Source organism: Rattus norvegicus, chromosome 17, assembly GCF_021556685.1.
Source record: "Rattus norvegicus strain SHRSP/BbbUtx chromosome 17, alternate assembly SHRSP_T2T, whole genome shotgun sequence".
Taxonomy (NCBI): domain Eukaryota; kingdom Metazoa; phylum Chordata; class Mammalia; order Rodentia; family Muridae; genus Rattus; species Rattus norvegicus.
The window spans coordinates 12,073,458-12,099,284 of record NC_141550.1 but is presented as its reverse complement, the minus strand read 5'-3'; the positions used below and the strand labels follow the sequence as shown (position 1 = coordinate 12,099,284).

General features: G+C 48.1%; 1 protein-coding gene across 1 annotated transcript in view; it reads right to left on the bottom strand.

The window, feature by feature from the left end:
- The window catches only part of Ror2 (receptor tyrosine kinase-like orphan receptor 2), a 174,897-nt gene that overhangs the window by 33,847 nt on the left and 115,223 nt on the right, over positions 1-25,827 (bottom strand).

The window sequence follows — 25,827 nt, the reverse complement described above, 5'->3', positions numbered from 1 at the left end:
TGGAAAAGCAAGTGTAGATTTGGTTTGTCTGGATGGAACACATCCCCATATATGGATTTAAGGGGCTCAGTGGCACTTGGTCGGCAGAGGGGCGCGTGCACTACCAAACCACAAAGCCACATGAAGCTCTCACATGCCTGCCTCCCAATTCCCAACTGCCACTGAATCTATCACATATTCTTCTAGCCTTGACCCAGGATCCAGGCTTCAACAGGGTCCTGCTGGCTAAGGGTAAGGCATGATGAAGTTTGGGGTAACTTGAACCTTCCACTCAGACCTGGATTTAAGACATCAAAAGACTGGCCAACACACCGGTCTAAAATGGGGGACCATGACATATGCTATTTATACGGCGATCCTTGAGGGCACTGTTGTAAGTTGTATAGGCTGGGCACAAAGTGGCGAATCCAGTGTGACTGCGCTCATCTGAGGTCCCTAGAGTGGCTAGAGTCACAGAGACAAGGAAGAATGGTGGGTGTCAGGTTCTGATGTGACAGAGATGGAGAGCTAGTATTTGGAAGAGACACAGTTTCAGTTGAAGGAGAAGAGAATCGATGCTGGCATTACCCTGAACGTTGCCCACACTACCATTCAATGGTACAAATGGGTCCTTTATGGACACTGAGCACAATTCAAGCTGGCCCCTCTGTGATGCTTAGAATAAGAAATGGCCCCATAGGCTCTATGTCTAAACACTTGGTCTCCAGCAGGTGGCGCTGTTTAAGGGCAGCCTAGCTGAAGGAAGTATGTTACCAGGGACAGGCAGGTCTTGAGAGTTTATATCATGTTCCATTTCTGGTTTGCTTTATATGCTTCATGTTGGAGGTTAAAGCTGTGACTGCTTGGCTTCCTGCTGTAGCTGCCTGTTGCCACGCCTCCTGTATCCCACACCTCCTTGCCATTACGGACTCTCCTTGCGGAACCGTGAGCCAAAATAAACTCATTCCTCCAAAAGGTACGTTTGGCCATGTTGTTTCATCACCGCAACAACAACAAAAAAAAAAACTATTAAATTATTAAATTTTATAATTCGGTATCGGGTGACTTCTGGTTAGTATGGGAGCCAAGAATTACCTAGACAGCCTCACTTCAGAGGCTTCTGCAGAGAAAGTCTAGCCTGGTAGACTAAAGGTCCAGCTGTGATTCTGAGGCAGAGCCAGGGACCACGTTCTTCAGCTTGCCAGACTAAGTAAACACCGGCTCACTTACTCCTGAAGGCACCTGTCTCTGAGCTGGTCCTAAGCTGGTTCATGCATCTCCATTTGCCTGGTGGCCTCCACACCACAGGGCTTCCAAAAATCCACACCAGACTATGGTGCCCTTGGCTTCTGTCTCCTTCCCACCTGCATGGCAGACTTGATTCCTACCACACTCACTTTCTAACTCTGTTTCCCCATCATTCCTGGTTAAACTCACCCTTACCACTTTCCATAAAATGTTTACAAAATATTTTAAAATATAAAAAATATCCAGGCCAGAGCCATCAAAAGCTAGGCTCACAACCAAAAAAAAAAAAAAAAAACCTGTTGGAAACTAACGTCTTCACTCTTTAAACCTTCCTCAAGCTCTACACATCCTTAGGGCAATCGGATGGACCTCCCTGGACCAAAGGCAGGCACTCTGATCTCAGAACAGCTAGAGCCCAGCAAGTACTGAGTTAGGAAGAAGGAGGTCCTATGGTGTTATCATTAAAGCCAAGGTGGAATGCTGGAGAGATGGATCCTTAAGCACTTTATCACTTCAGTGGAACTCAATATCCAGAATCCACATGTGATGGTTTGTATATGCTCTGCCCAGGAAGTAGCACTATTAGAAGGTATGGCCCTGTTGGGGTAGGTGTGGTCCCATTGAAGTGGGTGTGGCCCAATTGAAGTGGGTGTGGCCCAATTGAAGTGGGTGTGGCCCAATTGAAGTGGGCGTGGCCCAATTGAAGTGGGCGTGGCCCTGTTGGAGTAGGTGTGTCACTGTGGGTGTGGGCTTTAGGACCTCATCCTAGTTGCCTGGAAGCCAGTACTCTCCTAGCAGTCTTCAGAAGAAGATATAGAACCCTCAGCTCCTCCTGCACCAGGCCTGCCTGGATGCTGCCATGTCCCCATCTTGATGATGATGGACTGAACCTCCGAACCTTTAAGCCAGCCCCAATGAAATGCTGTCCTTTTAAGAGGCCTTGGTCATGCTGTCTGTTCACAGCAGTAAAACCCTAACTAAGACACCATACTTTTAAAAGAAAAATCCATTCTCAGAAGCCATGCCCTGTGGCTACTGCACCTATTGAACAAGCAGAGCACTTATAAACCCAGTGCTAGAGCAGTGGGGACAGCAGGTTCCGATGGCTACCCACCTTCGTTTATTTGGGGAGCTCCAGGCCAGTGAGAAGCCCCATCATAAACATTAAGGTGGGCCGTTAAGGTTTGAGCACTGGCTTCCACATGATGCTCCCACAAACACGTATGCACTAGTACAAACACAGTTTTCAAAAAGGCAAAAGCAGAAGCTATGCCAGGCTGCCAGCAAACAGTGCCTAGGGATGACACTTCGGCTTGCCAGTCTACGAGCCGTCACCCAGCACTGTTTAGGCATAGAGAGACCGCATGAAATCAAACACACTGGCACTGTGTGCACATACAATCAAAGAAGCACAAAAGTTACAAACAGCCTAGAAACCCACAAAACGGTGTGAAGCAGTCAAATAAATATCCACCCTGAACCTGAACGACAAAGGCTGGGTGCCTGGTGCCTCCTGTGGGGAACCCCAGCTTCCTGTGGTTAACTTTGAATGGGGAGGCAGAGGCATGTTCTGGGGTGGATGCCACCTGCAGAGTGGTGGCTGACACCTGAGTGCAAGTTGAGGGTGGCATCTCAGGGAGTGCTTTTTATCTTACACTGGGGTTTGACGCTTGTTCCTTCTGACCTTGTATGCTAAGTCAATGAGGACATCTAAGTAAATTAAAGTATCATCAACCTAATTAGAAAACTAGGTAGGCCATCTGTCATATGGATACAGACACTTTCCTACACACACACACACACACACACACAGAGAGAGAGAGAGAGAGAGAGAGAGAGAGAGAGAGAGAGCGCTCTGGGATTCAGATGTGAGAGGGTCCAGGGGTTCTGTTTCCTCTGCAGCTACAAGTAGCCAGTATTTCAGGATGTCCACACCCTGGGGTCCTCAGAAGGACACCATCCATTTCAACAGAACTGGATTCTGCTTTTATTTTTCTAAAAAAAAGGGGAGGACGGGTGCTGCATTTAGTTTTTTGAAAACTAAAATCTACATAAAGTTCAGGCCTGGAGAAATGTCCTTGCTCGAGACACTATGGCCTCCTAAAACTGATAAGCAAAATGGGATAGGGACAGAGGTGAACTAGGTGACGGGAGAAGTTTGATCGGGACCCGAGAGGACCTTTCTTGGCCTTAAAAAATGGAAGTAGGGGTTGGGGATTTGGCTCAGTGGTAGAGCGCTTGCCTAGCAAGTGCAAGGCCCTGGGTTCGGTCCCCAGCTCCGAAAAAAAAAGAACCAAAGAAAAAAAAAAAAAAGGCTAAGTATAATATGGAGTAAACCTTGAGTGAACACACACACAAACCACGGAGACAATACCTCCATGCCCAAACCAGGACTCAAGTCAGCCAGTATTGTCGCCAGTTTGAATAGCTTTAATTTTTTTCTAGAGTGAATGCACATCAAGTGATCCTTTCGAACTAAGATAGTCACATACATAAGATTGTCACATACAATAAAATGTGATGTATATGATCGGTACTGTTTAGTAGATTTTTAAAAGAAACCATAATCATAATCAAATTCGAGAATATCCATCACCCACCTCACATCACCACCACCACCAAGAAACATTGTTCCCATTAGCAGACACCCTCATCCCAGCTCCCCTGACCCTGGCGAACATCACCAAGCCCCATCTATACATTCCCTACACCGGACACTGCATACAGACACAGTCACCTGGCGTCCCTTCAAGCCTCCAGAAGTAAAACAGAAAGGAAAGAGGGAAAGGCACCCAAAAGAGGCCCGCTGTCCTGCACGGTTGAGAAAGGTGGGTACTCGATGGCTCGACTGGTGTGTCAGAACTGTCCACGTGCAAACAGTGTGGCAGGGGTGTGCATGGACGGCTCCAGGATAGGAAGTGCAAGCTGACATGGTCTCATGGTGACCAAGATTGCTGGTGAAAGGCAGGTGAGGATGGAGGTAGACATACTCCTGTGGGGGACAAGTCCAAACACAGCCACACTCCTGCTGCAGAAGAGGGGAGAAACTGATGGGACAGGAGGCTGGGGGTGCCCAGCAGCTGTGACTTGCAGATCCTATGTCAACTGTCACTATTCCTCCCTACCCCCTCCATCTCATGACCACATAACGGTCTCCACTCACGGCCCAGTAGCTTTCGATCAACTCCTAACACAACAGCTCATGCTATCACTTTTGCTGGCCCAGTTTAGCTGGCGGTTGGCCAGAGTCCTTGTGTCAGTCACTGCTCCCACATGCCCATCCTGAGTACAACAGTCTCCCTTCCTTTTCAAGTTCTGCAGTCCAGGACACCTATCTGCCATATTATTACACAAACATTGCATACTTGAACCTTTTTCTCTCTCTTTTTTAAAAAGATTTATTTATTATATATGAGTACTCCGTCGCTGTCTTCAGAAACACCAGAAGAGCATCAGATTCTATTACAGATGGTTGTGAGCCACCATGTGGTTGCTGGGATTTGAACTCAGGACCTCTGGAAGAGCAGTCAGTGCTCTTAACTGCTGAGCCATCTCTCCAGCCCCACACTTGAACCTTTCATAGATTATAATTGTGAGCAGCTGTGAGCGTGATGAAGCGTTCTTGTGCTATCAGAAAGGAAGCATTCCTGGGTCCTGGGTCATACACGTATGACCTCCCTGCTGTCACTAGGCTATGGAAGAATCAGTCACCATACTGTTTGCCTTTGCAATGCCTTCCCATCCCCTCACCATCAGCACCAGAGTTGTTACTATGGTAGAAATGAGATGATGTGCAAGAGAGACTCTTTGCAAGATTCTACTATACTACAGTGTGTACATGTACAGAGGATCCCACACCCTCTTCTGGCTTCTGAGGGCACCTGTACTCATCTGTAAAGACTCACACACAGGGACATGGACACACACACACACACACACACACACACACACACAACTTAAGACCTTTTCATTTTTCTAAAGTGTCATGTAAAAGCCAGACACTGTGACTCATGTCTGTCATGTCAGCACTTGGGAGGCTGAGGTAAGGCCGCTAGGAGTCGCAGGCCAGACTAAGTGGCACAGTGTGACCCTGTCTCAAAAGAAGCCCAAAACCCAACCGGACAACACACCCATATCGCCTGACAAATGCACCCTGCTGATAAGTGCCAATGAACTGTGGGTAGGGAAGGATGGGTGTGTGGGATATGAGGGTACTTCTCTGAAGTCTGTTACAAACTTCCTCACCATTCCGCCCTCGCAGGTCACAGAGAGCTGTCTGAAGCATCCTGACTCCCGACATCTTATATTCTCTGTGGTAGCATCCCGGGAAATGGATCTGAGTATGAACCTAGTAGGGAGAACACGATCCAGATGCATGGGTTCCATACATTACCGGTTGATTCGCAGGGCACTCCAAACAAAAACAGTGAAACAAATTATTCAGGGGGTTTTAGCCAGACATCACCCTGCCTGCCTCTGACTCTGTGGCAGCAGTTTTCAGTCAGGAACCTGTGGCATATTTTGGGGACACATTAGCAGTGAATGTCCTTGGTATTGGGAACAGGACAAAATTACTATCTCTACAATGACCAAAGGGAGAGGGCACCCTGTCACCATGGAGGATGCCTGTAGCGTGCGGTTTCACACAGAGAGTGCAGAAGCTGGAAGCTACTCAAATGTGTGTTTGTTTTGAATAAATGAACACTGCCTTCCAGTCAAGCAGCAGTCGCTGGCAAGCCTTCGTTCAAAGTGGCCTCTCCCATGGCACTCTGATTGACGGCATCGATGAGAGATTCTTTTTCTCCTAGCATCCAGCTCTCATTAAGAGCAGAGACAGAACCAGGCAAGAATTCGCTAATGAAGGTCAAGCTATGCCCTTGGACTTGGATCCACCACCCGTCCAGATTCTGTTTGTGCTTCTTTTCAGTGCGTTTTGTCGCTCAGGCTTTTTAATCTAGGAATCCCCTCACCTGGTGACCCGAGTCAACGTGCTCTCCGTGATGTAATTAGAGGCTGCCCGCAGAGGATCGCTCCCACTTCAAAGCTGGCTCCATTTAATTAGTGGAGGGTTTTATAAAAGGTAATTTCCAAGATGTGAGAAAGGAATCTGGGCAGGGACCAGGAGTGCAGAGACCGCGTGCCAACAAGCCTCTTGGAGAGCAGGGAGAGGGCTTACGATGAGCTAACTTGTGTGTGTGTGTGTGTGTGTGTGTGTGTGTGTGTGTGTGTGTGTGTGTGTAAATTCAGAAGGGAGCGCCCACCTATTAACTTGTGACCTGTGGCAGTGATACCATTTCAACCACAAATGTAACCATCCAAGAATGTGTGCACAGCGCTGGGAATGCAAGAGTTAAGGTCTAGAATGAGCAATGTCCGAAGTCTTGCGAAGGTGGGTGGCTAGGGACCGTGTTTCCCAGGAACACTTATTAAGTGTGACACCGTGAGCTTCCACTGCCAGCTGGGAGCCCACACAGCTCCGGCGGGGAGCTGTCAGTATCTAACCGGCATGGGTCTTAACAGTTTGTAATGTTTTGTTTCCATTATGCCTAACTCTAAGTTGGGTAAATATTAGGCCGATTCTATATTCCTTAAAAGGTTGCTCTACCCTGCCTTAGAAATATGATCTGAAACTCAGCCATCTGAAGACAGAGTAACCAGGGTCTCTTGTCGGCCTGACATTGGCTTCGGTCCCACTTCTTCATAAACATACTGAACTAGCCCAAATCCCTTGAATTTTGCTTTTATAACACTTTTTCTACCTTCTGCCTCTCACATCCCTGAGCCCCCAACAAAAGCCTACTGTCAGGGGCCAGCGAGTTCTTGGCTGAAGGGAGAGAGGCCCCAAGAGCTGCTGAATTGGGGCCTTTCATGAACTTTCTCTCTTCTTGACACTATGGTTTCTGTCAGTGAAAGGCAACGGGACTGACCAGATGTGACTCCCCAAATACTCAGGGAAGGTGTGACTCCACCCTTGGACACAGGCTCTCTGGGGCCTGCTTTCTGTGCTGTGGCTTTCCACTCCAGAATCATCAGAAAAAGCACCAAAAAGGATGTAGGCAGACTCACTGGGGTTTCACTGAAAAAAAAATCTTTTGAAAATTCGAATCGTTGCTGTCGACTTCCCACTTGGAATCTCTGGGAAATTTTAATTAAAGGTGGAGAAAAGATTTTTAAAAAAAAAGTCTGAAAATCAAGTAATTAAACTTGTCCCATGGAAAGAACATTCCTTCAAGTGCTTAATGGAGTCTTTCAGGCTAAGGCGACAGGTGGACCCCTACAAGAGCCAGTTAGGCTTGGCATAGCTTTACTAGGAATCTGCGGCCTGCCTGGTAGGCAGATGGTACCTTTCTCCGCAGACTCTTCCGCCTACCAGGCTCAAGATTCTTTGACGACCAATGCCTGATTCTGAAAACTCTCCCAGGGTAAGCATCTGACATCATATATAAACATCACCATCACCATCATCACCACCATCATCACCACCATCATCATCATCATCACCATCATCCAGACAGAGTTCACGATCTCACCTCAGCTGCCCTAGAACTTGGTAGGTAAACCAGTAGACCAGGATGCCCTTCAACTAACTCACAGAGACCCACCTGCCTATGCCTCCCAAGTGCTGAGATTAAAGACATGTTTCACCCCCATTCAAGCATCAATGACTTCTAAAAAGTAATTCCTGTAGAGGCTGGAGAGATGGTGCTCTAGTTACAAGCATGTGTTGTTGTTCTTCCCGAGTAACTAAGCACGGTTCTTCGCACCCAAGTGGAGTACTCACAACTGCTTGTGACTCCAGCCCGGGAGTTTGTGAACTTCCTCCTGGCATCTGTGGGCAGTTGCACTCACGCACATAGATGCATAGATACATAATTAAAGATAAAATAATTGTTCTGAGAGAGCTTCCTGTATTGTCTTCCAAGATGCCACCCCGAGTCCTGTGTCCTCTCTTGCTTTCTGTTTGTGGCTGAGGCGAGATTTACTAAGCGACTCGGGCTAGCCTGGAACTCCCAACCCTCCTGTTTCCACTGGCCAGATGCTGGGGCTACAGGCATTGTACCCCCATAACTGGCTTCCATAAGTGGTTTCCACTGAGCCTGTTCCAGTCCATTCTCCGTGGTTTATAGGGGGCGTCTTTCTTCACCTTTTGTCTCATGACATCACCTTTCCTTTACCTAAGTATATCTCTGTGACTGAATGTCTCCTTCTTAAGGGCACTCTTGATAAGGGGGGGGGGGACTGCCCTGTGACCTCATTTGAGCTTGAGCTCAGATGCAGAGAGCCTACTTCTGAATCTAAGCCCAAGTTCAGAGACCCAGAGGTGAGGATCCATCGACACGGATATTGGGTGTTCACACACATCAAACTGTAATGGGTCACGTTATTTATCCCTGGTACATTCCCACAGCTGAGTTCTTGGATCCAGAAACGGCAGGACCAAAACAAGACCCAAAGGCTTGTCGAGGACAATCGAGCTCTAATCAAGAAAAGCAAGCCAAGGGGACAACTCTCTGAACATGGATGACGGGCACTTTATATGGAAAGAATTCCCACTGTGAATTAACTCCAGCAAACCAGGCACTCAGCCGTGCAGAGGTCAGGCCCTGACTGCTACAGTCTGAGCTGCCTGCTCAGTTCTAAAGACCTCTGCTTGGGGTCTGACAGTCTCTGGAGCTGGCCCCAACCTGACCCTGACTCACCGCCCCTTGAGGAGGGCTGTTGAGATTCTAATTCTGGCTAGCACAGGATCCCGTGCTCACTTAGGTCCTTATTTGGAGTTGCCTGGGGGAAGAGAAACAGGTGTGATTCCTGCTTGGGGGGCAGGGACTTTCAACACCTGACCATTTTTATTCCCTTTTGGGGTGGTCCCAACTCTCTCAAACGAAGTCTTTATTATAGTAATATTGGCTTCACGAAACTTAGAGGAAAGACAGGTTTGGGCTGAGAGAAAAGCCTCCCTGTTCTGAGAAACAGAGCACTCCTTGCAACTGATTATCTTACTGGTCGCCAGAACCTGCTCTGGAAGAACCATCCTCACTTCACCTTCGGATGCTAGCTTCTTTCAGAAGGATGTCAGTGTCAGAGTGCCCAGCCCCCACCAGCCAGCAGTTGGGGCAGGCACAGATCCAAAGCTCCCTTGCTTGTTGTTTCCAGAAGCAGCCTGGCATCACGTCTTGCCCAGTTTTGTGCCCAAATGAATTCCTCGTGCGTCTCTCCCTGCCTGACATTCCTCTTCCTCATAATATTTATAAGATTGTTAGTCCACTCTGAAGAACAGCATGTCAAGCCCACAGGCACGGCTGGCACGGCCGGCCTGGCCATGTTTGGTAATGGCCCCGTTGGGACACTCGTGCAGTCGATGCATGTCCATGTATGCACAAGATCTGTACAGCCTTCTGCATTGACTGCCTCGGTCTCCCTGCCTGCTCTTTTTCTTCTTCCCCAGTCCTCCACATAGGAAAGCAACCCTTTTCCTTGACCCTCGGATGACTCACCTTGACACTGAGATACCCTCAACACCCAAAGTGAGTTGTGCAGACAGAGCTGCTCTCCCAAAAGGCTTCCTCTCCAAGCCTGCTCTCCAGCACTTGGCTCCACTCTGCTCCCAGCCAAAGCCACAGACACTGAAGTTACCTCTGATTCCTTTTCCTCAAATACATCGTCCCGTGTTCTTCTCTCCACCCCTCAAAACCTTCCAAAGCCTACCCCTTTACTCTGATCATACCAGGTTCCTGCTACTCTCTTTTCTTCAGGATTTACCAAAACTGGCTGCAAAAAGGCTTCCAGATGACCCTTTAACCCAACTCCAATCTCTTGCCACAGAAACAAGCATCGGTGCTAACAGTGGTGCTGCTGAGATCCTCTCACTCAGGCTCAGACAGGAGGAAGTCTCTCAAGAGGGTGTGAGAAGATGTCCCTGGGAGATCTTGCTTGGGTAGAATCCTGAGGAAATTTCCTTCTTTGTGAGGTGCTGAGGTGTCTGGTACATGGGTGATAGTGTACGCTATGCTAACACCTCACAGCACACCATTGGAACTTAGGAATCTCTGGATATATAACCACACAATGTACAATGTATACAAATCTTCTAAAGACCTTGAGCAAGGTCCTCCCTGATCCTAGTCAAACACCCGTGCTCCCCTCCCCACGTCTACACAACATCTCAACGACTACAGCCCCCTCCCATTTCATTCCATTCCTTGATGTCTTTTTCTTTTTTCTAAGTAGCCTCAAAAATCACAGAGTAGTTAAGGATGGTGGCCTCCCTCTACCTCCCCAGCGCTGGAACTTTGGGTGTGGACCACCACACCTGGTTGATGTGATACTGGGGGTAGGTAAGCATTTTACCATCTGAGCCACAGCACCAGCCACTCCTTGACACTCTGGGAGTGGCGATTCGTCTGCTGAGCTCACATCTCCCCTGGGAGGCAGTAAGAGCTTCTGTGAGTTTGCTCACTGCCTGGAGTCCTGCGTGTACACAAACACGGGGGGGGGGGGTGCAGAGCAATTACCTCTGTCCTGGCTGCCTCACACTCATCATTCTCTCAGCTCACTCCAGCCTGCCTTCTCCCCTCTGGGCTCTGCAGTCATTCTTCCTTCTGACTAAGAAGAGACCAGATATCCAGGAGGACACCAGGCATCCATAATCTCCCCGATCCTTCTCGTCTTCTGCTCTTAGATCATCTTGACCACCTTTACTAACATTGTATGCAGAGCACTGCGTGCGTGCGTGCGTGCGTGCGTGAGAGAGAGAGAGAGAGAGAGAGAGAGAGAGAGAGCAAGCACAGGTTTGTACAGCACATCACCTGTTCCCCTTTGCCTTGCTTCAGATAAAGCTAACTCTCAGTGTTTAGTATGAACTGGAAACTGTATCCAGCTCACCCCAGTCCCTGGAGAAACAGCTGGCTGACAGACACGCTTGCCCTGGCGGGGATGGATACCATCATGGCAATCTTCATAAGTCTCTGAGCTGGAGTCAGAGAAACATTTTGGCAGATACAGCATCCTCTGTGAAAGCTTGAGACCCAAGTCCAGTCCCCAGAATGCATGTGAGAAGCCTGATGGGGAGACCCACATCTGACGTGATGGTTTGTACCCACAATTCCAACGCTCCCATGGTAAGATGGAAGGCAGACACAGAGTCTCCAGAATGCTCCGGAGGCAGCTTGCCTGCTGTATGCAGTGAAGGGCTTCCCTGGAACTAACATGAGAGACCCTGCCTCCACCAGGTGAAAGGCAAGAACCCCCAAGGTCACTCACAGACTTCCACATTTGCTCCCTGTACATATCTGCCTCTAATACCTGTATTAGATGGGTAAACAGTGGATTTGTTTTAATAAATCGATGGGTACCAGTGAGGTCGCTTAGCAGGTAAAGGTGCCTGTCGCTGAGCCTGACAGCCAGAGTTTAATTCCCAGAAACCACATGGTGGGGTTGTTACTATATAGGTCTCGTGAAACATTTGTTTTCCCTAACAATTACGGGATTTTAAAAAGTCAGGAAAACTCCCAGACACAACAGGAAGCAACAGGTAACCAATTTTATTAAATGTGAAGAAACAGGCATGAATGTAAGTACATGCACAAGCGTACACACACACACACACACACACACACACACACACAGAGACAGAGACAGACACAAACAGACAGACAGACAGAGAGAGACAGACAGATACAGAGACAGAGAGAGACAGAGACACAGAGAAAGATGCCCCACAATTTGGAAACGGGAATCTGGAAACCAAATTCCCCAGGAGGGGCTGGGACTTTTGCTTGTTTTAGTGACAGAGGCCAAGTCTCCTTCCCTCTGGTTTCGAATCAGTCAACTTGAATGAAGACAGGGAGCAGATAGTGAGCCCACAATCTTATGTAAACATGCTCACCACCAACCTTAAATGTATCTGAGCAATCTGGACGGCTTGAGCCTCTGCTGGTGACAGAAAAAGATCACCAGGCCTCTGTCTGGCCAGGAAGGGTGGAGAGGTCACAAATTTGACAGCATGGTTACTTAACACTGGCCCCTTTATCTGTGTGCCTGCCTGCCAGGGACCTGTCTAGTTCCTCCTGGTCCTTCAGAGGGACATGGACAACCAACTGCCATGAGTTGTCGACTGACTTCAAAAACCTGACACACTCTCATCCTGAATGAATGAATGAATGAATGAACCTTTTTGTTTTTTTTTTTTTTTTGGTTCTTTTTTTCGGAGCTGGGGACCGAACCAAGGGCCTTGCACTTCCTAGGCAAGAGCTCTACCACTGAGCTAAATCCCAACCCCCCTTTTTGTTTATTTTTAAAGATTTATTTATTATGTATACAGTATTCTGCCTGAATATATGCCTGTTCGCCAGAAGAGGGCGCCAAGGTCCCATTACAGATGGTTGTGAGCCACCATGTGGTTGTTGGGAATTGAACTCAGGACCTCTGGAAGAGCAGTCAGTGCTCTTAACCACTGAGCCATCTCTCCAGCCCTGTCTCTTTGTTTTTTAATTATATCACTGTCAACAACAAAAAGCACCTGAGTCCTAGTCATAATTTGAAGTTAGCCTTCATAGGCACACCAAGGGTAGAGTGGTGCCTACAAGCTGTGTCCTTCCTCTTCCCAGGGGCAAAGCCACCATACCCCCACCATGCAACACTTAGTCCTTGCATCTGGCGAAGGCACTATTCACTTGTGCACTGCCGCACGTCCTCTGCAGTCCTCGTGTCCTTTGTACCCACCTCATTAGGAGCAGTCCTGCCTACCAAGGCACCAAGACCTCTCCGAAGAGTCCCCCCTTACTGTGTGCATGCACACCTCCTACTACATACAACAAGAGCTGTTCCCACTTCAAACTCTTCCAGACCCCACCTCAACCATGGAAAGCACTGGCTGCACGCCAAGCATTTCTAGCACCTCAGGGGCAGATCCGACAGCAGCATGCGCCAAATGACTTCCAGCACAGAGCAAGGACAGGATGACCTCACTCGGCCTCCTCGACAACAAACATATATAAAAAGCAACAAAAAAATCAACAATTTTGCTCCTCGGAACTCATCAGAGCCCCAGAAGAAGAAAACCCCAACCCAAGAGATCCCTCTGCATTGTCAGGGATAACAGGCATTGAGTATCTGCCTGTTCCCAATACCCTTCTACGTGCTGCCAGCCTCCCACACAGCCACAAGGCCTAAGGTGTATTTACAGTACTCCAATGGCACTGCCATTTCATGACCTGGGCCGTCTCTAAATAGCTGGAGCCCAGCAGGTACTGGGGCGTAGCTTGAAGAATGTGTGGCACTGGCTAAACCAGCAACCTTGAGGCCCATTGCTCTATGTCCAAATGCAGGACAGATGAGCCTGGTCCAGAATTGAAAGGCAATCTGAAGAATTTGGGGAGCGTGAAGAACATCAAAAGCTCTTACATTTGTGGGATGGGAAAGACTGTTATTAAGCTAAGACTATCAGTATCTGTGTGCTGCAAAGACCTGGGAAGGAAGGTGGCCCACTTAGATTGGGTGACCTTCAGTCCTTGCTACACCCCCAGGAATTGGGACCCAAGGCTGTCTTGTAATCTGCAGGTCTCACGCAGATCTCCTGAGATTCAAAGCCTGTGAAGACATCTGGTCAATGGCTGGCTAACCAGATGGGTGACACAGATTCAGATGTGGCCCGGAGGAATCCAGGTTTAAAGATAAAAAGAAGTTGGAAAAGTTATAGCAAGCCGCTCAGAGGTCATGCATTTCCGTCTGTACAGAAGCCGTGGGACCTGGGGAATCGAAGAGAAAGATGGGGCCTACCAAAACGGAAAACAAAATATCGCTGGGTAAGCTAAGACATTGGGCGAAGAAAGGCTTTAATTAAGCCACTGAGTGCATTCTGTTTGAGGGATACCTAAGAAGTCACAGGGAACCACACCAGGCCTTTCTTCCCAGATGGAGGCTATACCAGGGACAGAACTAATCATAGGACATTCTGAGCTGAAGGGACAGAATCTAAAACTTACCAGCTGAGACCATGACAACTAGAGCAGACAGAAGAAAGAACTAGGGAACGGGTCAGGTAAAGATTATTCAGTGAGAGGTAAGAAGAAAAATGTTAGAATGAAGAAAACTCACCACAGCCCAAGAGATTATGGGGAGGCCACCAAACACCGGGACACTGACTGGTGCTGGGAGCAGGAGGAAACCCAGACGGGGCAGGCATGCTGGCCAGCTCCCACAATCTAAGTGCCCAGAAAGCTGAGGCTGGAGTATTACTATGAATGTCAGTTTAGCCAGGCCCAATAGCATAAATGAAAACAAACAACGTTTTACAAAAGAAGCGATAAGCAGGGGTTGGGGATTTAGCTCAGTGGTAGAGCGCTTGCCTAGGAAGCACAAGGCCCTGGGTTCGGTCCCCAGCTCCGAGAAAAGAAAAAAAAAAAAGAACCAAAGAAGCGATAAGCAAAGACTGATCATTTATTTTGCATTCTGATCTCCACATTTAAGGAACTCAAGTGCTGCACTGGGTGAGCTAACCGTGAGATCACAGCTAACTATCACAAACAGGCTACCGAAAGACCAAGGAAACCAATCACATCACACAAACAAAAGGCAGTGGCACCATTAGGAACTGGGTCTCCTTTAGAACCCACAGAGACAGAGTGCCGGACACACTAGAGGACAGAGATTATCCACCCAGAATTCAATATCAAGCAAACTATTCTTCAGAAACATAAAGGGCTGGACATTTCCAAACAAACGGATAATCAGAAATACTGTCTTTTAGCAGACTGACCTCTAAGAAAGATCAAAGACCCTTCTGAGATCAAAGACCCTGAATAAAAAAAAAAAGAGCATCATTAAAAGGAACGGCATAGTTGAGCTGCCCGGGGAGGGTGAGCTGCTTTTCCTTGGAAGTGTAACCATACACAAGGCTGCTCAGGGTCTGCGAATGCTCCTACACTGATGTGCAAATCAGCAGCAGCCATTATATCTGAAGGGTTATAAAGATGGAGGGGGGCTGAGGAGAAGGAAGGGAGGAAAGGAAAAGGAAGAAGATAGGATAGAGGGTAAAGAGGAGACAGTCATAGAGGATCTGAAGAAGACTGAATGAATTTATATTGGATCAGAAATCTCATAAACTAGTTCCATTTGACTAATACTAAATGTTAATTATATGATCATATATAAATATCAGTCAGTAAAAGAGAAGTCTAATCTATCATCAAATTAAATGTTTTAAGAAAGAGAATCAAGGCACGAAGACTAGCAGGATAGATCCCCAAAAGCATCACCCAGCCACATGAGAGCTACAGGGATTCGCTTCAGCGTGGAAACACAAATAAGCCGTGAGAAAGTTAGAGTGGCCACCCAAGTGGCAGTGACAAAAAGAAAGTATAAGGAAAATGGTTACTAAAGTAAAAGAGAGGTATTTTATAGTAAGAGAGCTAACACATCTATAAACACGTATGGACATAAGAGCAGAGCCCCTCCAACAGAGACAAGAACATCAAAAACCCTTGCAAGATTAGAGGGAGAATCAACAACAGATCATTCACCAATCAAAAAAAAAAGGGGGGGCTGGGGATTTAGCTCAGCGGTAGAGCGCTTACCTAGGAAGCGCAAGGCCCTGGGTTCGGTCCCCAGCTCCGGGGGGAAAAAAAAAACACACACACACACACACACAAAAACAATACAGTAAGAGAGGGCAGGAGCGGATCAACACATTTGACACCACAAGTGCTCACAGCTAACATGGAGGGGATACTCCACCTCATAGCATGGACACACATTCTACTACAGCCCCCAGGAAACACGCTTCAACATGCTAGCCTGTAAAGTGAGCTGCGGTAATATGAATGGGCCGAAAATCATGAGGTAACTTTTCCCATCAGAATGGAATGGTAAAAAATGTACAACAGAAGAAAACCTGGGAAATTGGTCAACATGTGGAAAGGAAACAAAGTATCTCCCAGTAATGCCCACCCCCGACAGGACGGGGGTGGGGGGGCAGATGAAGCAGAGCTTGAGGTAAGTTACAGCTGCACGTTTTTGTCTATATTTAAGAAGATGATTTCAAACTGATAAACTTTATTCCTTAAGAACTAGAAAAGTTACCTCATTTAACCTTTGACACTGTGACCCTCCTATGCGAAGAAGCTGCTGTTCTTCTCGGGTTTGCGAGATAAAGCTCATTAGCGTGTAAGTAGTGAATATGGGCAAACATGGACCATAAGCCTTCGAGAGGAGAGCCCACAACCGCGGCTTGTCCCCGCTGGCAGACATGCACGGCATCCGTGTTTACCAACGCAGAGCTCTGTAGGAACTGAGCAGGACAGAGGACACGGCCAGCTGTCATCAGGATCGTTTCTATTAAGGGAACCATTTTCTGTTTTAAAAGGTTGCCCAGGCATCCCTTTGTCAAGTAAAAGAAAAGCTTCTTTCTTGAATGTTTAAATAAGAAGTTGCGCCTGGCACTTTGCGTTGGACCTTGTCTTATGAGGCAACCTCTGCCGCTGGGCATACTAAAACATGAAGTATGTGACTTTAATATCAACTGCACAAAAATGACAGGTTGCTATACTTAGACTCCCTGTCCCACCCATGCAGTGGGGCACCTTGAGGACAGCCTCCGGTCCCCAGCTCCTTGGGTCCATCCTCCATACAACATCTCCTTGCCTCAGGAAATATCCTATCATGCCTGATTTCTGCAACATGAATGGGGATTGCTCAGTGACAGCGTAAGCTCTTGTATTTTATAGTGACAGTACCGAACGGTGAACGTTGACAGCTCTCTAAGCCTCTGCTGGTTTGTGGTGATTGTAAAATGCCAAGTATGTGTGTTCTTCCCTGAATGAATGTGTGTCGCTTCTCGACTTCTCCTTTTAAAGGAAAAGAATTCATCACCAGATCTGGCTTAGCAACTGAACTGCCAGCCACTACTTACTTCCGACGGAAGGGGTGAAGCGTTTTACCTAACAGACTTGTAAACTCATAAATCATGGTGGCTGGTGCTTATTTTCTTTGATACTTTTTGTTCTCACACCCAGAAGCACTAAACAAATCAATCACGGCTCAGAATCATGGCTGGGTGAGGCTGTCTCTGCAGGTGGACTTCCTCCTCGGTGGGCTTCCTGCTTGGTGAGGAAAGCGCTTTTGCCTTTACAGCCAAATGGTACCCAGGAGTCTCAGGAATCTGTTATTATTTCAAAAACATGTCTACCCAGAGGGGGCCACCCGGGGGAGACAGCACACTCTTAGAGACACAGTTGTGTTCAGAGGCAGAGAGCAAATTCTCCCGGCTGCCATTACCCAGATCTGCGTGGCCTTAGAGGGTCACAGTTAGTTATATTTTGTAAGAGATTGAGTTTTTATAGGTCAATTTATCTTATGTAGGTGGGCAGTTTATATTATTATCAATTGGTTGTGAGTTTATTGTGCGGATGTTTTGTGGAGTGAGATTTTTTTTTAAGATTTATTTGTTATATGTGAATACACTGTCACTGTCTTCAGACACACCAGAAGAGGGCATCAGACCCCATTACAGATGGTTGTGAGCCACCATGTGGTTGCTGGGAATTGAACTCAGGACCTCCGGAAGAGCAGTCAGCGCTCTTAACCACTGAGCCACCTCTCCAGCCTGGATTGAGAATTTAAGATATAAATCTGATTGCTAACTTATGAGCTTATTGAGCTTTGGTTTTACCGGTAACTGGGAGTTGTGACTATAACCACAGGGGGCGGATGCCGGGAGTGTGAGCGGAGCCCACTGCAAGAGGGTGGTGGCTGCCGGGCTGAGAGAGAAGTAGGCAGCATCGTGAGATGGCGCATTGGGTTAAGACGCTTTGCTCTTTGAGATGAAAATACCACCCAGCCCACTGGACCCAGCACTATCAGGGGATGGTAGAGATTCTTTTATTAATACTTACTGCTCACTCCCCTCAGTGTGGAAGACAGTCCCCTACTCCTGGCTGCCTGCAGAAGACAGTCCCTTCTGCTGCCTGTGGATCAAGACGTGGAACTCTCTCACCTTCTCCAGCACCATGCCTGCCTGCACACTGCTGTGCTTCCCGCCATGATGATGATGGACTGAACCTCTGAAACTGTAAGCCAGCCCCAATTAAATATTGTCCCTTAGAAGAGTTGCCTTGGTCACGGTGTCTCTCCACAGCAATAAAACCCAAACTAAAACAATCTATCATCCATCTATCTATCATTTATTATTACCATCTAGTATGTATGTATGCATGCACGTATGCATGTACATATGCATGTATGTATGCATGCATGTATGTATGCATGCATGTATGTATGTAGGTATGCATGTAGGCATGTATGTATGTAGGCATGTATGTATGTAAGTATGTATGTATGTATGTATGTATATAGGTATGTATGTATGTATTTGGGGGCAGGGTCTTACTCCAGCTGATCTGGAACTCATGTAAATCAGACGAACTTCAATCTGCAGCAGTCTTCTTGCCGTGGTTTCCCAAGTGCTAGAATTACTGGCAGGGACCACTGTGCACAGCCTTTGCACTTGCTTCTTTGGATCACTGGGCTTCCCCGAGCACAGCACTGTGCACACACCTAAAGCCCTGGTATCCAGAAGGCCGTTAGCTTACAGAAGGCTCAGTTCATACTGCTCTACCCTATGATGGTATCAAAAGAGACTAAATGTGGCAAGAACTGTACTCCTTATTTCGAATCGGGACACCCCCCCCCCGTGTGTGTGTGTGTGTGTGTGTGTGTGTGTGTGTGTGTGTGTGTGTGTGTGTGAATAAGCAGTCTGTCAAGCTGGGGACAACACGAGCCACATCATCCTATCAGTTCCATGATCCTAAGGGGAATGACTGAGGCCACAGATCAACCATCAACACCACAGTATTCAGCTGAGCTCAGCCAGCGTGCTCCATAGGTTCACCGCAGTTGATACCGTTTTCAACTTCGTGGGTTTATCAGGACCTAACACCTCCCGTATCTGTGATGTAATTTCTGCAGCCAGCCTTCGTCAGAGGTGGGAGGAACACACTGGCTGGCTCAAGAGAGGTTCAGGATGCCAGAAATGTTATTTATGGAAACACTTGACCTACAGGACTTGTCTGCAGCCTTCCCTTTGAGATTGTCTTGTATAGATATTTACACCAGATTGAAATTTTCCCTCCCAGAGTAAGGCACTTTAAGATCTGGGAAGTAAAATTTACAAGTCTCAGGAAGTTCCTGAAATTGTAAGATTAGCAAGGCTATTACCCAAGCAAGGAGTAACTGCTGGGGTTGAAGAGTGCCCCACCCTTAACCACGCCCATCCCAGCCTTAGTGATGCAGCTGCCCCTGATGTACCCATGCTCCTCTAAGTGACCCCAAGAAACTCACTGTTCCACTAAACTAGACTTGGGTAAATAGGTTTATTGGTCCTCTTGGGGTACCCTAACTAGGGTAAACACACATTTGTTCAGCTCCCTAGGGAAAAGCAACAGGGTAGTTGCTGAGCTCAGCAATAATGAAAACAAACGCATTGCAGAGCAATCAGGAGGCACAGGCAGGTGAGTCTCTGAGTTCGAGACCAACCTGGGCTCCATAGCTAGTTCCAGGCCCAGCCAGGGTCATACAATGAGACCCTGTCCCAAAAGGGGATGTGGCGGTGCTGGAGAGATGGCTCAGTGATTAAATCATCTTCTTGAAGAGGATCTGAGCTCAGTTCCTAGCATCCACACAGCAGCCCACAGCTGCCTGGCACCCCCAGTTCCAGAAGATCCTGTGCTTTCTTCTAGCCTCCTACGGGCACCAGGCGTGGCACACAGGTAATGCACATGTATACATGTAGGCAAAAGACACAAACATATAAAATAAAATAAAAAAAGTTTTTTTTTTTTAAAGCAAACCTAGAACAGGACCAGACAGATATAAACAGGGCCTGTGTAAGGCGAAGAGAGAAGCAGGAGGGACCAGAAGCTCACAGCCCTTCAAAAGTGTCAACCCACCCCACCACAGTAAAGTTCACAACTGCATTCCCAGAGACTCATTATTTATGCGCACGTGCGTGACTCCATAAGCACTGGCAAGGTAGGTAACAGGCCGGGGCCGTTTAAAATATTTACCAAAACAGAAGCCAAGTCTAGCACCGTGTAAAGTGGATTGGGCGAAAGAGCCGGAAACACTTTCATCCTGGAGATGTCTCCTGCCACTCTGCATCGCCAGGGCAACCCCTGCAGAGAAGGCTGGCCCCCAGCTCCTTCCCCAGCCGGAACTTTCCCATGAAGGCTTATTTTTGCCTATCAGTAGTTCTAAGCATGGGGCAGATCGTGGCAAATCCGGGAACCTACATCCGTCTCCTACGTCTGGGTGAGGCAGGTTACCAGCTTGTCATTTCTCCTTCATGATAAATCACCCTGGAGACCACTGCCTTGGTTTTCACCCCTCCCTTTGCATTTAGTTGGCCCCTCCCTCCATAACTACATGCCTAGGCCCAGACCAGTGTCCGATATGTTTGAGGTCTCCAACACTGTTTGCTCCAGTGTACAAGGTTTGGCTCAAACTGCTTTGAGTCAGTTTTCCTGTGGAGATTTGTGGGCCTGTGTAAAACCGGGGCATTAAAGCATTCTCTGTGTTGCCTAAAGTTAGCAGAACTGTGAGGCCCAGCCAGACGCTCTAGGCAGCAGAACGAGAAAGGTTCTTCCATCTAGGAAAAGCCTACCTATATGGGTGTGTCCCGTAAGAAACAGAACACTTCTGGGGTTTTGTGTGTAGCTGGGGTCCCTTTGATCGGGCCTCTTGACTGGATGCTTCCAGAAACAACCGCCTAGATATGGAGTTTGCAGGGGAGGTTAAAATACGAGGCAGGCTAGAAGGTCACAAACTGGGAACAGTTTTCAGGGTTATGAGCTCAGGTTGTCTTGTATGATGCGTTATGAATCGGATCTCCAGCCCCCACAGAAAGCCTGGGTATGAAGGACCCTACCTCCAATCCTAGCACCGAAGCCAGACAGATCCCTTGGGGCTCGCTGGTCAAAAACCTAGACAACTTGCTAAGTTCCAGGTCAACGAGAAACCCCACTTCAAAACCCAAGGTTTTGAAGACAGGAAAGACAGCTGAGGTTGGCTTCCGGCCTTGTCTCCTCATGCACATGCGCACGAGTACACAAGCAATTAAATGCATAACAATTAAAACTGACTGGCACTGCGCCAAGAGAGCCGGCATATTTTCCAGGATGGTCTCTTCTCGGGTAAAAGCAGCTGACATTTTATTTTAACTTACTTGACTTAGAATCACCAGACACACTCATTCTTCCACCTCTGACATCAGGAAGGCTCCTTTCATGGCTCAGATGGGGATTGTTACTGTCTACCTAGTAGAGGGGCTTAGCACAGCACGGGGTCATATAGTGTGGGCCATCGGTGCTGGACTCCAACTGAGGCTGGGAGGAGCAATTGCATACATAAGAACGGGGGCAGGAGCCAGCTGCAGTGCCCAGCGGCCAGCTTTCCACAGGTCGGCCAGCCAGCACATGGGTGTGCATCCCATGAGAATACATCCCACGCCGGGCAGGTGGAGGGATCTTCTTCTCACCTCTGGTTCACTCACTGCCGTAGGCTTCTTCTCTCTGGGGTCTTTTTCATAAGAATACTAACCTTACTCATGAAGGCCCCACAGGCTTAGCCTCATGACTTTATCACTTTCCAAAGGCCTGCCTCCCAATGCTATCGCATTATGGTTCAGAATGTCAACGGAAGAAGAATTCAGGGAGACTTGAGCAACCAATCCCCCTCATGGGGCAGCTGGAAAATTAACGAAAGAAAGCCACATACTCTGGCAAGTACATGGGGATCTTGCTGTGATAAGATACTTGTGATAATCCACCTAAAAGAAGGAAGGGTTTTGGGGGGCGGGGGGCTCACAGTCTCTGGGTTTTAGGTCATGGTCACCTGTCCCTGTGGCTTTGGGCCTGTAGCCACATAGCACGCCATGGCGGGGTCTTACCACGATGGAAACCAGAAGCAAAGGAAGACGAGGGACTACTGTTGACATTTTACTTACAAGCTGTTGGCACTGTGCGTGGCAATGTATTGACCGGTGTGCTTTAAAGAATGCTTTCCAATAACCTCTGATTGGGTATTAAACGGCTGGAGCCTCTGACTGGGCAGGGGAGAAAGGAAGGCAGGACTTGAGATTTCGTAGGGAGGGGAGAGGAGGGGAGAGAAGGTCACTACGAGGGGGATGGACCATAAGCAAGTGGCCAAGAGAAGCTCGCCCTGAGGATACACATGGAACCGAGTAAACCGGGGCGAAATCAAGCAACACGGGGCCCACGGCTGGGATGTAGAGTAGAATAGCTTGGAACCCACCGCTGTAGGCTTACAGCTTGTTAATAAAATACCAGGCTCCTGTGTCTTTTATTTGGGAGCTATATGGCCAGAAACGGCCCCCGTAAAAATTACTTCAACAGACTGAAGTTTCAATTCCCCAATAACCTATCTTCTTCCTGCTAGGCCCCAGCCTCTCATCAGCACGATAGCCCTGGTGGCTAAGCCCTCAACACATCTGCCTTGTGGAAAATTCAAGATCCAAAGCAAGGCACGGCTGACCGACCCCCAACTACCCACCAGGTGACACCAGATGCTTGTGTGGTGGGAACTACGTACGGCTGCCATAACTGATAGGCTTTGTTCAGTTGTACCTGTCGCTGTAATTATGTTATAGAACTGTCTGTGACAAAAACGTGACATCCAGCGAAGAATGGGGTGACAGAAGTCTTCCTACAGGAACCAAGCTTGAGGGTTTAGGCAGATGGTCACAAAGCGGGCTGCTCTCCAAGTGACAATTTAGCACACACGTGACAAGTGACACTCTAGTAGTAGTAACTGAAAAGGACATTTCATCGTCCTGGGTCTCACACAGTAACAGCACAAATCGATGCGGATACAGGATTTTCCTAGTGCTTAGTCAAAGAATTCAAGGCCCCTCCAAGTCACTGGCTATGCTTTTCAGGGGGACTGCACCCTTTGGGGGTGGCTTACACAGTCCTGCTCTTGTCACACACAAGGTCTTTTCTGACGCCAGCAGGAACCATCAAACGGGGTCCCTCGCTGTCTGTTTCTGTTGGCATATACGGCTTCTGCTCACAGCTGCCGGAAACACAGATCTGAGGAGCTGGTTTGGTGGCATGTCTGGGCCTCCGAGTACAGACCCAAATGACTGTGTATTACAGGAGGTAATGCGGGGAAAGCATCTGCTTGAGCAGGAGGCAAAACCACACCTGTCAATCCTGCGGGCGCTTCAGGCTTCAAACTTGCTTCTCGGAAGGTGTGTGCTGACGGCTTTTCGTGTTTGCCTTCTAAATCCCCTCTCAGGATTGCTCGGGGCCAGGCTTGGTTTTCACCAATGGATGACATGGCTGGGAACACTCTTCCTGGAAGTCATAGCAGGAGCTACTGAGCTTCAGGAAGCTGGACTCCACTCTGAATTCCGTGATCACCACAGTCTTGGGCACGGCGGGAAGCTGCTAGTCCTTAAGAGTCGGGTGCTGACTGGCTCTGGACAGTATCCACTTTCCTGAGAGTTGCTGAGAAAGGTATTACAAACGAGGAGGCATAGCTGCTTCAGGTAGTGGATGAGTGGGATAACTCAGACACACAGAGCCGCTGGAGTCGTTCAAATGAATTGATCCCATCTCTGCTTGCTTTATCCATGGGACTTGCTCCTTCTTTTCCTCAAAATTACAATCGAGGGGCTCCCCCAGGTCCTCCTCCCCCTCAGCCTCCTCACCCATGATGCTTCCTGCATCTTGAGTCTGTGAGCGGGAAAACTTCTTTTGAGACAATGATTTCCGTATCTGCGTACACCTCATCATCCCTGATTGAGACGGATGCTGGTCAGCTGTGGTAGGCCACACTGTAACCCTAGGACTTGGTAAACTGAGGCGAGGGGGCTCAGGGATTCAAAGCCAGCCTGAGACATTTAAGCAACATCGTGCCTCAAAACAAAACTGAAAGAGGGCCACTTCCAATGCTAGAACGTGCACCTAGCATACAGACTCCAGAGGCCATACATTAAAGCCATGGGTTTAATCCTCAGGAGCGTTCAAGACACAAACACATGTGCACATGTGCATGCACATGCACACGCTCAAACAACAAAATAATTAATAAAGTGAAACAAACACAAACTCTAAAACCGAAAATCCTGGACACGATATGTGACACGGGCTCCATCCGGGGGTATTTCTCTGGATGTCCTGAGGACCCTGCCTCCCTCTTTCTCTGCTTTGGTGTGCAGTTCAGATCCCTGAATTTATTTCTGCGTGTACATCATTACGTTACACCTTATACTATACATTATAAATTATACCTATACATTATAACTATACAATGTCTCTCTCCATCTCTGTTTACCTGTATTCAAGTCAAACGCCCAGATCTAGTCTTCCAGAAGTACGAATGCAGAGGAAAATGAGCAGGCTGAGTAAATTACTGGTTAGCAGGATCCAAACCTCACATTTTACACACAGGTACCCTCAGCGCACCTGGAAGGTCTGCCCCTAAGCCCCTGAGCCAGGGACCCCAGGAGGAACCTCAGGGAGGCTCCAGATGCCAACCAATCACAGAGCTTGAGTGAGTGTGAAAACCGACACTGAATGTCATTTCCAAACACAAGGCAAGATTGGCACCTTTTGGTGGTCAGGCGTGTGTGTGTGTGTGTGTGTGTGTGTGTGTGTGTGTGTGTGTGTGAGAGAGAGAGAGAGAGAGGAGCGCGAGAGCGCACATCCTGCCTTTGCATACATATGTGGTCCATCTTTCACACTAAAGACTCATAAATGGCACTTGGATTGGAGATAGGTGTGACCGGGGTCAGGAGAAACTCAGGAACCTATTACGCCTACAGTTCCCTTCTGACCAAGATTTAAAAAAAAAAAGAAAGAAAGAAAGAAAAGTATCTCTCATGCCAGGAGGAAGGCAGCTGGAGGCTGTGCCGATGTCCAGGGCTCCACATCTCCAGCTCTAAAAGCAGAGAGATGGGCTGGAGAAATGGCTCAGCGGTTAAGAGCACTGATTGCTCTTCCAGAGGTCATGAGTTCAATTCCCAGCAACCACATGGTGGCTCACAACCATCTATAATGAGATCTGGTGCCCTCTTCTGGCTTGCACATGTACATGCAGGTGGAACGCTGTATACGTAATACATAAATCTTATAAAAAAATAAAAGAAAATAAAAGCAGAGAGATACCACATTTGATGCCTGCCAACAGCCCGGAGTTCTGGTGTCAGCTGCCTTCTTCCTACCTAATTCTCCTTCATTGCCGATCTGTGTGGCTTTCCCCCAAGTTACGACATCACCCACTGCAGTCCTCAGCACAATCACTACTGCCCAAGTCACTTTGGCCCAGGTACGCATGGACACAAGCCATCAACACATTTACTCCTGGCAAACGAAACACAGAAGGGCTGGAGAGACGGCTTAGCAGTTAAGAGCGCCGGCTGTTCTTATGTACGACCTAAGCGTGGTTTCCAGTACCCCGTGGGTCCCTCACAATCATCTGTAACTCTTCTACTGAAAATCTGCTGCCACTTTCTGGCGTCCACAGGTACCTGCACTTGAGTGCACGTCCCTTTAAGATGAATTCACAGAGAAGGAAACAGAACAA